At 31.1% G+C, this 12,328-nt stretch overlaps 1 long non-coding RNA gene across 1 annotated transcript; it reads right to left on the bottom strand.

The window, feature by feature from the left end:
* Positions 1-667: 667 nt before the first annotated feature.
* LOC105194635 lies at positions 668-12,285 on the bottom strand. Its single transcript, XR_850657.3, has 6 exons — positions 11,945-12,285; positions 11,709-11,770; positions 11,432-11,492; positions 1,658-1,810; positions 979-1,245; positions 668-718 (listed from the first exon to the last, which is right to left on the bottom strand). It is a non-coding gene; the product is annotated as an uncharacterized LOC105194635 (long non-coding RNA).
* Between the last annotated feature and the right edge of the window lie 43 nt (positions 12,286-12,328).

The following is a 12,328-nucleotide window of genomic DNA, read 5'->3' as shown; positions in this document are numbered from 1 at the left end:
AAAAATCTTGAATGCTTGACAATGATAGCGCGGCAAAAACGTCTCAAGAATTTTGGATCGATCGGAATCTCTATTAAAATTGTTGTCGGTGCACTGTCAAATAGAATTGCTAACAATTTCTTTCTAGTTACGTAAGCAACAGAATATAAATCATACAAAAAAAAGGGTAATTTTTCTAATCGCATTCAAAAACTAATTATTTTTTGGAGTTCGGATTCCCGAGTATCCTTACGGTGTCATTTCATTTTTATTGTTTATTAACATATTTATATTAATTTATATCAATTTATACAATATTTAATCCTGGAAAATTGTTTGAAAAGAAAGAGACAGACACAGAAAGAGAAAGAGAAAGGGAAAGAAGAAAAAAATATATATGTGTATAAAATAATATTTAACTATTATAAAAAAATGTCTTTAAATGTTTCGAATGTAAGCTCGCTGTAGTTACGAGAAAATACTCCCGTAAGCACAATAAATCGATAAATAATGCTCCAGAATTAATTATTCAGCTTATAATCTGATCTAGTCTACCCAATTTAGGACAACGAATCTATGAAAAGTCGCATTTATATTCATCACTGCCATTTTGTTAGTATAATACATGAATATATCTAAAATAAATCTCACAGATTCGTTAGCCTATTATAAAAAATTCGTCACTCACCGATTCGATGCGCAACGAGCGGAGTTTATCAGCCACGAAGCTGCGATGATACTGTAACAAACAAACGTAAGATTTAAATTAAAATTGCGCTCAAAATAATCAATATTTTAAAAGTTCATTCATATACGCACATCAAACTTTTAAAATTTAATCTTCAATTAGATTAATATAATAATATCCGAATATACCCTTACAAAATTCATTTTGTATAATATTTTGTGTTTTTTCCTCTGCCTTTTAATTTATTTAGAAAAAATCAAATAAAATGGTAAAAAACAATTAACTTTACATTAATAAAAAATTACATTTACCCCAAAGTTGCTCCGCCGGGGCCCGATGTCTCTCCTAGACCTCCTCCTCCTCTCAAGACATTTGGATTGTCAAATCTTTTCTTCTTTTTTCCGTTGCACACTCGCGAAAAACACCCGCGACAATATATTATAATCGCGCGCGGACTAATTATTCACAAAAGTTTTAGTCCGATAACTTAAACGGCACTCCCGAAATAAAACGCACGACGCGACGAACCGGCTGCGGTTCGTTTATTTTCAATTAAATCGGCGACAAGAATACGTCAACTTGACAAACAAAAAAAAATAAATTTGTTCAAGCATATAAAAAATAAATTAAAAATATATATTTAAAAATAGTTTTCTAAGAAATCAAAACAATTATAATCAAAATAATTATAATAATGAATCTATGGATTTATGAGATAATTTATACACAGAAATAATTTTTAATTGCATTCTAATTAAATAACTATGAAAATAATTATACCATATATATTATTTTATAATTATAATTATATTATTTTCAAAAAAATTTGAATTAAAATAAACTTATGAAGTTACAGATATTTTTTGTAACACTATTATTTTCAAATTATCAAAATAAAATGACTCAACGATTCGAAAAAGACGACAAATTGTGTATGTGTGTGTGGGGAGGGGGAGAAGGAAGGGTACGTAGATAAGCAATAATACTTACCCCAAAGTTGCTCCACCGGTATGTACCTAATACCTTTCCTAGGCCTCCTCTGTTTGAGTTTTCAAACTTCTATCGCCTCCTCATAATTAGTCAACGTTCCATTTCAGGTTCTCGCACACGCACACGATGCACAGTTGTAGAATATACAACAATCTATAACACATATAAATGTATCAATAAAATTAAATGTTTTAAATATGTTAAAGAATATTTTTTGAGTGCAACTTGTTCATAATTTTGACAGATATTTGTTCCAAAAATAAAATTGTTTATCCAGAATGTTCATTCAAAATTTCATCCCCTGAAAATTCCAGGATTTTCCAAAATTTTTATCAAAATTTCAAGTAAGAGAATTTTTGAATGTAGCTTTAAAATCAATTTATTTTATTACACACACACTTTTTAATATTCTTTAAAAACATGTAATCACAAAGTCACTTAAAATTTAAATATTAAATTGGAAAATAATATCTACTAATGCTACACAATAATCTGTCTACAATATGTATGTGAATTTAGCTACCAGAAGTTCAGAAGTATAAAATTCGAATGATAAAACATACAATAATGTTAACATACAGTAATGCTAATTTAGAACGATCCAAAATTCAAGGACTAGCAATAAAATTTCCAGAAAAATCCCTGATTCCAAAGAGCACAGTCTCAAATCTCTGACTGTTCCAGTTTATCCAGAAATTAGACACTCTGATACTTCACTTTAAAAATTAATTAATGCAAAAAAATTCATGCAAAGTATACAAGTCACAAAAACTTAATTATATTTCATTAATTTTTATTTACATATCATATAAAAGAAAAGCTTAAACTTTCTCTTTTTATTTTATGCGGAAAGATAAAATATTAAATTTTATTGGATTTGAATACTTTAATCCAGTATATTAGATCTGCCATTTTAATTTTGACATTTTGATTACAGGTTTATAATCAGCAACCCTAAAAATCTCTAGTGAGACGTGAATTAAATGCTAATTATTCCTAGAAAAGTCAGACATGAAAGAGTTAAGTAACATTTTAGTTCAGAAAGAATCTTTTCTAATGTATCAGTATAAACATGTTTATTTTTGTTATTTAAGTTATCTAAATTATAGATTTAACTACTATGGGCAATAATATTTCTTATGTTCAGTTTAATAAACAAGTAACTTGCCAATGGAACCAATATATGACAGGTTGCGTGTCGACATACACTACCAGAACTAAAAATCTATAGTTCATGTCACGTACACTATAGCTTTTCAGTACTGGCAGTGAATTTCGATACACAGCCACAGTAGATTATGTTACTGTGGCTGTGTACCAATTTACAATTCACGAGTAAAACATAAACTAATAACTTGCCCCTGGAACCAAGATATGGTCATGAAGATGATCAAGCATGACAGGCTGTGTTCCGATATACACTGCCAGTACTGAAAATCTATAGTTCATGTCACATATACTATAGATTTTCAGTACTAGCAGTGAATTTCAGTACGTAGTCACAGTAGATTATGTCATTTACAATTCACGAGCATTTTACACTTTGCATATTTCATACGTCTTGTTTATTCACATGTTTTCTATCAAAAATTACAAATAAAATTCTATTTCGAATTCTGTTACAAATTATAGAATTCTAAAGAGGACTTTATACTTAAATTACAAAAATACATCTGCAAAAACGCAGAAATACAACAATTAATAAAATATTTCCCAAGTTGCTCCACAGATGCTGACTTTTACCTGAAAGTCTGCTGAAATCTCGATCTGTTATTCTCTCATTAACTTTACGCACGACCGCCCGATCAGTACTCTCGATATTATGCAAATAATATACACACGTGAACGCAAATAAAAGACGAAACACGAGCGAGAGTATTAACAGGCATTGCATTGCAAGAAAGAACGAGCAGCTGATGCGTCACGTTATCCGAGACAGCGATGAGAATCGTTTGAATGAATGCACACGTAGACAGAAACGAGACAAACTCACTCGTGATAACAAATCTTGTATCCAACATGATCGCACGACTACTAATAGAGATTCATTTGACATTCGCGATATTCTACTGCGTGGATGAAGTATCCTATTCCAGCGAACACGCGCGAAAACTTGACGAAGCTACGCGACAAACACACACGATACTCGCGTTTCACGTACGACAACGCGACTCACTGTGTATCAGAATACTCGTCCGCAATCACATCGACACTCCCGAAACTGTATTTGCGCATAATTCGGACTTGAGACACGCGAGAAGCACGGAGCAGCTTCATTGTAACCGATAACCTAACCAATAACAACATGACGCAATATGGCGCGAGCAGCACTAGCGCTAGTAGCGCTAGGAGTCGGCGACAGCGGCAGCTCAACGACGATTGCCGAACGGCGGCGGAGATAGCCGAGCCGCCGAGACGCACGTCGCCTACGTGCCGTACGTGCATAGTGAGTAGTAGGAGTAGTGGGGGAAAGAGACTGAATGGCGTAGACAGAGCGTCACGGCGCGGCCTTGTCGGACGTTGACCTTGCGTCGCGATCAACGGCCTGTTCGTCGGTTAGCAGCGTGCGCCTTAGCTCGCAGTCTCAACTCAACGATTTTATACTGTTAGTTAAACTTGCTTGCGTCGCATTGAATTCTCATATTATTACGAACTCTCGTATCATTTGTTATATCTGATTACGCGTACCGACCCTGGCGGAAATAGTATGTTTATTAAACATTTATAGAAGTGTTTATTAAATGTTTTCGCTGATAAAATCTTGCGTTATCGCATCTTTTAGCTTTGATTTCGAGAGTGCAGTGCAAAATATCGTCATGATCTACTTTCGCGAGTGTTATATAAAAAAAAATATTTTGCTTTTGATGCTGAAAATTCGGACAATCTGAGAGGAGATCTAATAGAGGCGTCGAGCCTCGGCGGAGCAACATGCGGTAAATATAATTTATTTATATATTATATGTTACACGCAGAAGTATTGCTTATTTTTTAATTAAACATTCACAAAATAAAAATTAGAAAAAGAAAATTTTTTCAGTTATGAAATTCTATAGAAACTTGTATTTAATAAAGTATCCTAAAAAATTACATGATTACTCTAATGATTAAACATTCACTTAAAGAACATATAAAAATTATATGCAGTAATTATTTTTTTAAATATTGAATGTCTTTTCTATCCTGCTTTAATTTGGATTTTGCATTTTTTACAGAATCATTAAAACGTTGCAAAATAACTCCGCTGATGCGCATTGGTAGGTGAGTGACAAACTTTTATAACTGAGGCAATAGATCTATGATAATTATAATAAAATATAATGAAATATTTATATCGATATTTATATCAAATTACAATAATAAATCATTACATATATTATATTTCATAAATCTATTGCCTTAAAATGGATAAATTAAAACAGATTAAATTAAGATTTAATATTTAATACTGAAATCACATAAATAAATTTGTAGGCATTTATTATATAAAAAGGTAAAAAAAGAATGGTAGAAATAAAATAATTATGTATATATAAAATAAAGTAAAAATAAAATAGAGAAATTAATAAATAATAAATAATATAAATATATAAATACAATTGGTAATAGTGACGATATAAAGAAATTAGCAATATTTATTATTAAATAACAAATACTTTATTTTATTTTGGTGTAATATTTTAATTAGTATCGATTTAACATATAATCCATATAAGCTATTTAACAAAATTATGTATTCATCATCAATAAATAAAATTATTTGTTCTGATGTGTCAATTTAAGCCCAAACTTTCATAATCTACCCATATAAATAATTAATTCTACTAGTTAAAGTTATATGACGTAAAATCCAATAAAAGTTATTTACGGATTAAAAAAAAATTTAGCACTTATTTTACAGTTGATTAATTTTGCGTTAATTTAAATACTTGATTTTAAGACACACAAGTTAATATTAGAAAATTATTTTTAAGACATTAAAATAATATTTCAAGTATTACATGCAATTCATAGTGGCGAAAAATGTAGCTGTTAAAATTCAAATTGTTTTTGTTTCAGTGTATCAAATATTTATTCTAATATAATTACACGAGGTTTATTTCGGAATTTATATTATTCCTTATTTCTTACTTGCGGTGAGATTCTCGGTGAGATTCGATATTTGAAGTGATTCAACGAAGATGTGAGCTTTAGATTTTCTCAATTCGTGTTTTTATTTCTGTACCTTACATTGTTATTAAAGTTTGATATATTTATAACACATTTATAGACATACATAATTATAGACATAAATTTTAGAATTTTATAAAAATAAAATTTAGTTATAATTTAATAACATATAAAGATATGCACTGAATAATATGTAAATGTACATAATATATAAGTATTCAGATAAATAAAAACTTTATTAATGTATAATAGATATGAAAACAAAATTGCAGGCTAATTAATACTTTAAAGGTTTGTTTAAAAAAAAAAAATAAAAAAATCAAATACCTCTGGACTTGCTTGGTTCTTGCGATAATTTTATATTTATTATTTTCGTATATTTTAAACATTACCTTTTTAATAATATGTAAAAAAAGAAATATTGTTTAAAGTATAAAACAATATGTTTCTTACTCTTTATTACCTAACTTAACTTTAACTGAAAATAAGGAAAAGGACTTATAGGTACTTTTCTTTAAATATAGTATTGCTACTGATAAATAACGTAAATTTTATGTACGAAGAATTAAAGAAAAGCTTTAATTAATGTAACACTAAGATATACTTTACACTTTCATTGACAAAATAAGTTATATTCTAGACCTTTAAAAACACAAATAAAATAAGCGCTTTCCAAAAAGTTGCGGTCGATTCCGATTAATTAATCAACAAAAAATTAATAACTTCCGAAAAAGCCGATTTTCCTCATATATGGGTGAGATGCTGATATTTTTCAAAGAGTTCTGTGTACGAAAAAATATTTTTCCTACAGTTCTTAACATATTAAAACGTTTTCCGAAGAGTTGCGGTCGATTCCGATATTAATTAACCAACAAAAAAATAATAACTTCCGAAAGAAACGATTTTTTGCATATATGAGTGAGATGCTGATATTTTTCAAAGAGTTTTGTGTACGAAAAAATATTTTTCCTACAGTTCTCAACATAAATAAACTCTTTCGTAAAACTGTATTTTAAAAGCTGATAAAGATATTTATAATAGTTTTTGTGTGATTTATAATAATTAATTGATAATAATAATTATTAAGATTTTTAAATCCACGGTTTTCGTTAAAATAAAGTAACACCATTATCTTGTACACAAATACGATTATTGCGTTAACATAACGGAGAAAAAATTTAATATTTGGTAATGCTTTATTATATATAACTTTACTTATGCAAGAACTCTGTTGAAGAGAATCAGCAATTTGAAGAATTTTCCCCTAATTTTGAGTTTTGTTAATTGCTATTATCACAGAGATTACTTGGGAGAATAAAATTATTGTAGATCTTTACATTTTCCTACCATAAAGATTTTTTTAAACTTTTTATCCACCCAAAAAATTCTCCGTTATATTAACAAAAACTACACTTAGGGGAAAATTCCCCCAACCTGACAACTCTGTATAATGATATGAAAAAAGGTATAAATTTTGAATATAAATCTAAATGTACTTTACTTTGGCAACTTCTCGAGCATAATAAATTAAATCATTTGAATATATACGATATAAAATTAAATAAATAATTATTACAAAATAATATTTATATAAAGTAAAATATCTGTTATCTATTCACTTAAAAATTTGCTTTTTTCATGAAATAATTAAGAATAATTAAGTAAAAAAAAAAGAAAAAAGTACATTCAAATCCTTTTTCCAAATAATATTTCTTAATTTATCTAAAATATATTAATATAAAAAAATATAAATTAATAAATTCAAAAAGCAGAATATGTATTTCAGAATGTAAAATTTAATATTTTATTCAAATTTTACTTTACTCTTACATAAAAAATTTGGCGTTTGCGTGCCAAAATAAATTTGTTATATTTAGTATTTATTTTCTAAACAAAAGATATTTTATGTTGTTTTATATCGAAATAAAAAAAAATATTACCATTCTGTTATTATATTCAAAATCAACGCACGCATTAACTTAATCTACGATCCGTTAGTTTATTAAGAAAAAATTATGTTCAAAATACTTATTACATATTTATACATAAAAGTTGGCAAAATTAATGTTAGCAAGTTAAGTATTAGATAAAAAAGAAGAGATTAAATTTTTAAATATTCAAAATATTTAAATTTTTTCTAAAACGCATAAATATTATTTTCCAAAGTGACATATTATACTGAGACTACATGTGAAACTGCATATACTGCAAATAATTATGCAAACTGCGCACAGGATCAATGCGCCAAAATAATTAGATATAAAAAGAAACTTGACAATGCGAGTAAATGGATGATACTAGTTTGAAACTAAAATTCACACACACACACACACACACACACACACACACACACACACTGTATTATAGAATTCCCATAATTAAAAAAATAAAAAATTATATTAACTGTAAATAAATAGATAAAATATAAAATAATTAAATTTTGATCTAAATCGCCAATTAGTTAAATCATACTTCATTAAACATTTTCAAGAAATATATTTTTGATTATATTCTGTGCAATATATTTTTATGTATTTTTCTTTGCATCTTGCATTTCACACTCTATCATGTCAACCAACGCCAGTGGATGCATCAATGGACAAATAAACGTGTTAATGGTTCGAGGAAGAACGTGATATTTCCGGACACATCGATGGCATTCAACTTTCTATAATTTCACTTGGAAGCCACAAGCTGCTGCCTGCGACTGACAACTTATATGGAATTGTGCTTACAGGAAATGTACGGTATGTACGTATGACTTAAACTCCAACGATTTACCACGCTACCGTTCGATCGAATGGAGCGAAAATTTGCGTTTCGAGCGAATTTCATGTACGAGAATAGGCGTCCGTCGGCCGAACGACATCGAGATTATTGTTGGTGCAAGGTTGAAAAATTTCAATGGAGAACGATTTCCGTCTCGTTACGAGTTCATCATCTACTTTTATCCGAAGGGCGTTTCTCCGCAAATCAGATGTATCGTTAACATTGACAGATGAAAAAACGATCTTTCTACGCTTATGCGCGAAAAAATAGCTTCATAAGTATTGAAAGTAGAATGTTATCTGTTAATTTGATTTAGTTCCTTTTTTTTATCAATTGTGATAATACGATTTTTTTACTTGTACAAATTCATTATTTATGTCTCCTTTATATGTTCAACATAAAATTGTTTAAAACAATTCTTACTTTAGCAGCGTTAAATTTATTTGAAATTTTTATTTGAAAGAGATTTTGTGTTTAACTTGGCTGCAGATTTTTGCGCACATTTTCAAAGAAAAATTACGTTACGCGTTTACACTATTTCACAACTTCGTGTCAAAGAGTTTCGAATTATATTATTTTATACGAACAAAATGTACCATACTACTATGCTATATCTGCTTTTAATGAGATTCGTACACGCACCACAACTTCCTCGATGATTTAGAACGACGTCATATATTGAATAATATGCTGCAGTGATAATATGAAAGTAACTGCAACTCTGAGAAATTTATACCGTATTTTATTTCTACAAATATATGTGTTATATGTGTTATTCTGATCGTTAAAATCAATGGGCGACCTCTCTGATAATGTGGTATTATAATTGTCTGCATGTAACGTTAAACGCGCATGCATATGAACAGTAAAGGATACATTCAAACCTGACCGCTTTGAAGATCCACACGAGATCACAAGACTTATGCTCGCGACGTTAGAGTACAAAATGGATGAGGCAAGTTTTGCGTGTGATCGTGTGCAGACCAATTATACCTCGGCATATATATCCGGTACGCGCGCACAGTAACGCTAATTACACTGTTTCTCTCCACCGTCGTGTATCCGACCAGTAATTTATAACTCAGAAACAGGTCGTAAAGGGAATCGTTACTAATGACATCGTAAAACCAATACAGACGTCATATATTTAATATACATTATCCCCACTTGAAATGTCGCCGTGCTCCAATTTAAATCAAACCCCTCCGGGGTATCAGACCCGAAGGAAGAAATAGTGCCGGATGAGAATCGACAAATAAAAAGATGAATTACGCCGCGTTACGTTATCCTAAATCGGATATCGTTAAAACGTTGATTAACGGGCGCTCGACTTCGATTTGCAGTCTCTTTCGCTCAATATAAACGCATTTTGTTCGTAAAGAGAATGACTGCACAAGTAATGTAAATCTGTATGACAAATATTTTTAAAAATATCTGTAGTAAATAAATACGTACTTTAAATAAAATTTTACCAATTCAGATTAAATTATTTTACTTTTGCGTTACTTTGAGTATTTCAATTAGATATTAAATAGTTAATAACATTGAATATTCATCCATTTTTCTTCACGTCGCGTTTCGTTAGACAAGGGAGAAAACTGTAATAAATATTTAGAGAATCATCGATCTCTTCATAAATAATTGCTTTTATACACAAGTAATAAGCAACAAAATAAATATGAAAAAAAACTGCGTAAAAAGAATTACAGAAAAATCGAGCGGCGAAAAACTTTTCCGCCAGATATACTATTATCTTTGTACATTTCCATCGATTTCCGTTTGCTTCACCGCTGTTTGAACGAGCGAAAAATCCGATTTCATCGTAACTGAAATATATATTCAGAAGCCCGGAATATATCTATTCGGCTGGGGCATTCATTCGACAACATTTATTCCTCGATGCATCTATCGGGATGCGCGCACCCCACGCGTACCACCGACGTCATCGCTGACGAAAATTAGAAGCAGGAAAGGTTTCCGATGTTGCGGAAGAAGTTTCGCCGCAGAGTCTCGCACAAAACCACGACGCGGAATTATGGGACGGATAGACGGTCGAGATACACGGGGATCGATTAATGGAGGCCAGTCGCCGATGCGGTTTGGCGAAAAGTAACCGAAACTGCGACCAAACTCTCGGAGCGTGGCGCGAGAACGGTTTCCGGCTCAAATGGAATTTCAAGCATTTAACTGACAGCTGACGAATCTGCGGTATTGATGGTGTTTTAGCAGACAATCACCGCTGCGTGCCAGATGTGATATTTTTATCGAAATAAATGGAACAACGCGCGTGAGGAATACAAATTTCATTAACAAAGGAAATTGAAGTTGATAATAAATAAATATAATAAATAACACATTATTACATTAATTATAATATTAAATTAATAGATGAAAATATACTAGTCTTGACTTTTTTTCAACAATTATTTGTATGAACATCAGGTATATCAGTATGAGCATAAGGATGCTTTGGCTGTGCAAGCTAAAAGTTTTTTCAAAATTTAAAAACTGAAAACTTTTTAAGTTTATTCTTTCTTTTCCTAATCAACGACAAATTATTTTAGTCGCGAATGCCTGAATATTGGCCCTAAAATCAGCTGTAAAGAAGAAAACAATGAAAAATTTGATTTATAACGCTTTCGCAAAAAATAATAACCCTATTTTGGGAAACGCAATTGACATGGCGAAAGGGATTCCTCTCCCGGACGGTGAAATTCCCGCGTCACTATTGACGCGGTGTGCGGTAACATTCCGCGTCGATCGTCATTGCTCGAATGGGTATTGAGAAATATGCGTTTGAAAGAATTATAATGCAAGGTTTATATACGTCATACTTACCAATTATATGATGTGCGATGCCAATCATTCTGGAGGCGGTCCACCGTGCGTCCACCGCGTTCTGGAAAGAATACGCAAATTGCGATTAGTATGGCGGGAAATGGCTTCATTTCTCGCGCGGCTAACTTCACGCGTCAAAAGTGACGCCATGCCACTGTGCATGCCGCTGCATACCTGTATTACATATGTATGATTGTATGATGCTGCGATGCGGCATCGCTTTTGTCGTACATTAACCAAATAATTATAACGTAGCATTAATGAAGGTTTCGTTTACCAGTTAGACATCGCGATGAAATTCATCCCCCAATCGATCCGGCTCTTGATTATTGACACGTTCTGCAAGTAAAAGAGGAACACAATTAATACGGTGAAAGGGGTTTCTCTCTCGTACGGTCAACTTGGCGCGTCGCAATTAATGCGATGCGTGACAGCGTCGTGGATCTTTGCTTGAATGAGTATTGAGACATACGCGTTTCAACGAATTGTGATGTTTATATCTATTATACTTACCAATTAAACGATCCGCAATGCCACTCATTCCAATCGATCTGTTCTGCGTCCGCGGCGTTCTGAAAAGAATACGCAAATGCAATGGTATGAAGTGGTTGCGTTTCTCGCGCGATTAACTTCACGTAGCAAAGCTGACGTCATGCTACTGACTGCGCGCCACTATTTAACCCGCGAACTCTTAAATTTACGTTCATAAATTATCGAACAACAATTAATATACATTTATCTTTAATTTATGACGGTCATCGATTTTCTGAATTATCTTACCTTCTAAATTATTGCAGAAGTCATGATTTTAATATCTTGGAATTTATTTATACTTTTTTTTTTATATACTTCAATTTAGTTTTAATGTAAATACTTTAGCCGGATGGATCCGACGAA

This window comes from Solenopsis invicta, chromosome 11 (genome assembly GCF_016802725.1).
Source record: "Solenopsis invicta isolate M01_SB chromosome 11, UNIL_Sinv_3.0, whole genome shotgun sequence".
In the NCBI taxonomy this organism is placed as follows: Eukaryota; Metazoa; Arthropoda; class Insecta; order Hymenoptera; family Formicidae; genus Solenopsis; species Solenopsis invicta.
Note: the sequence above shows the minus strand (reverse complement) of the source record. Positions and strands in the feature narration are given on the sequence as shown.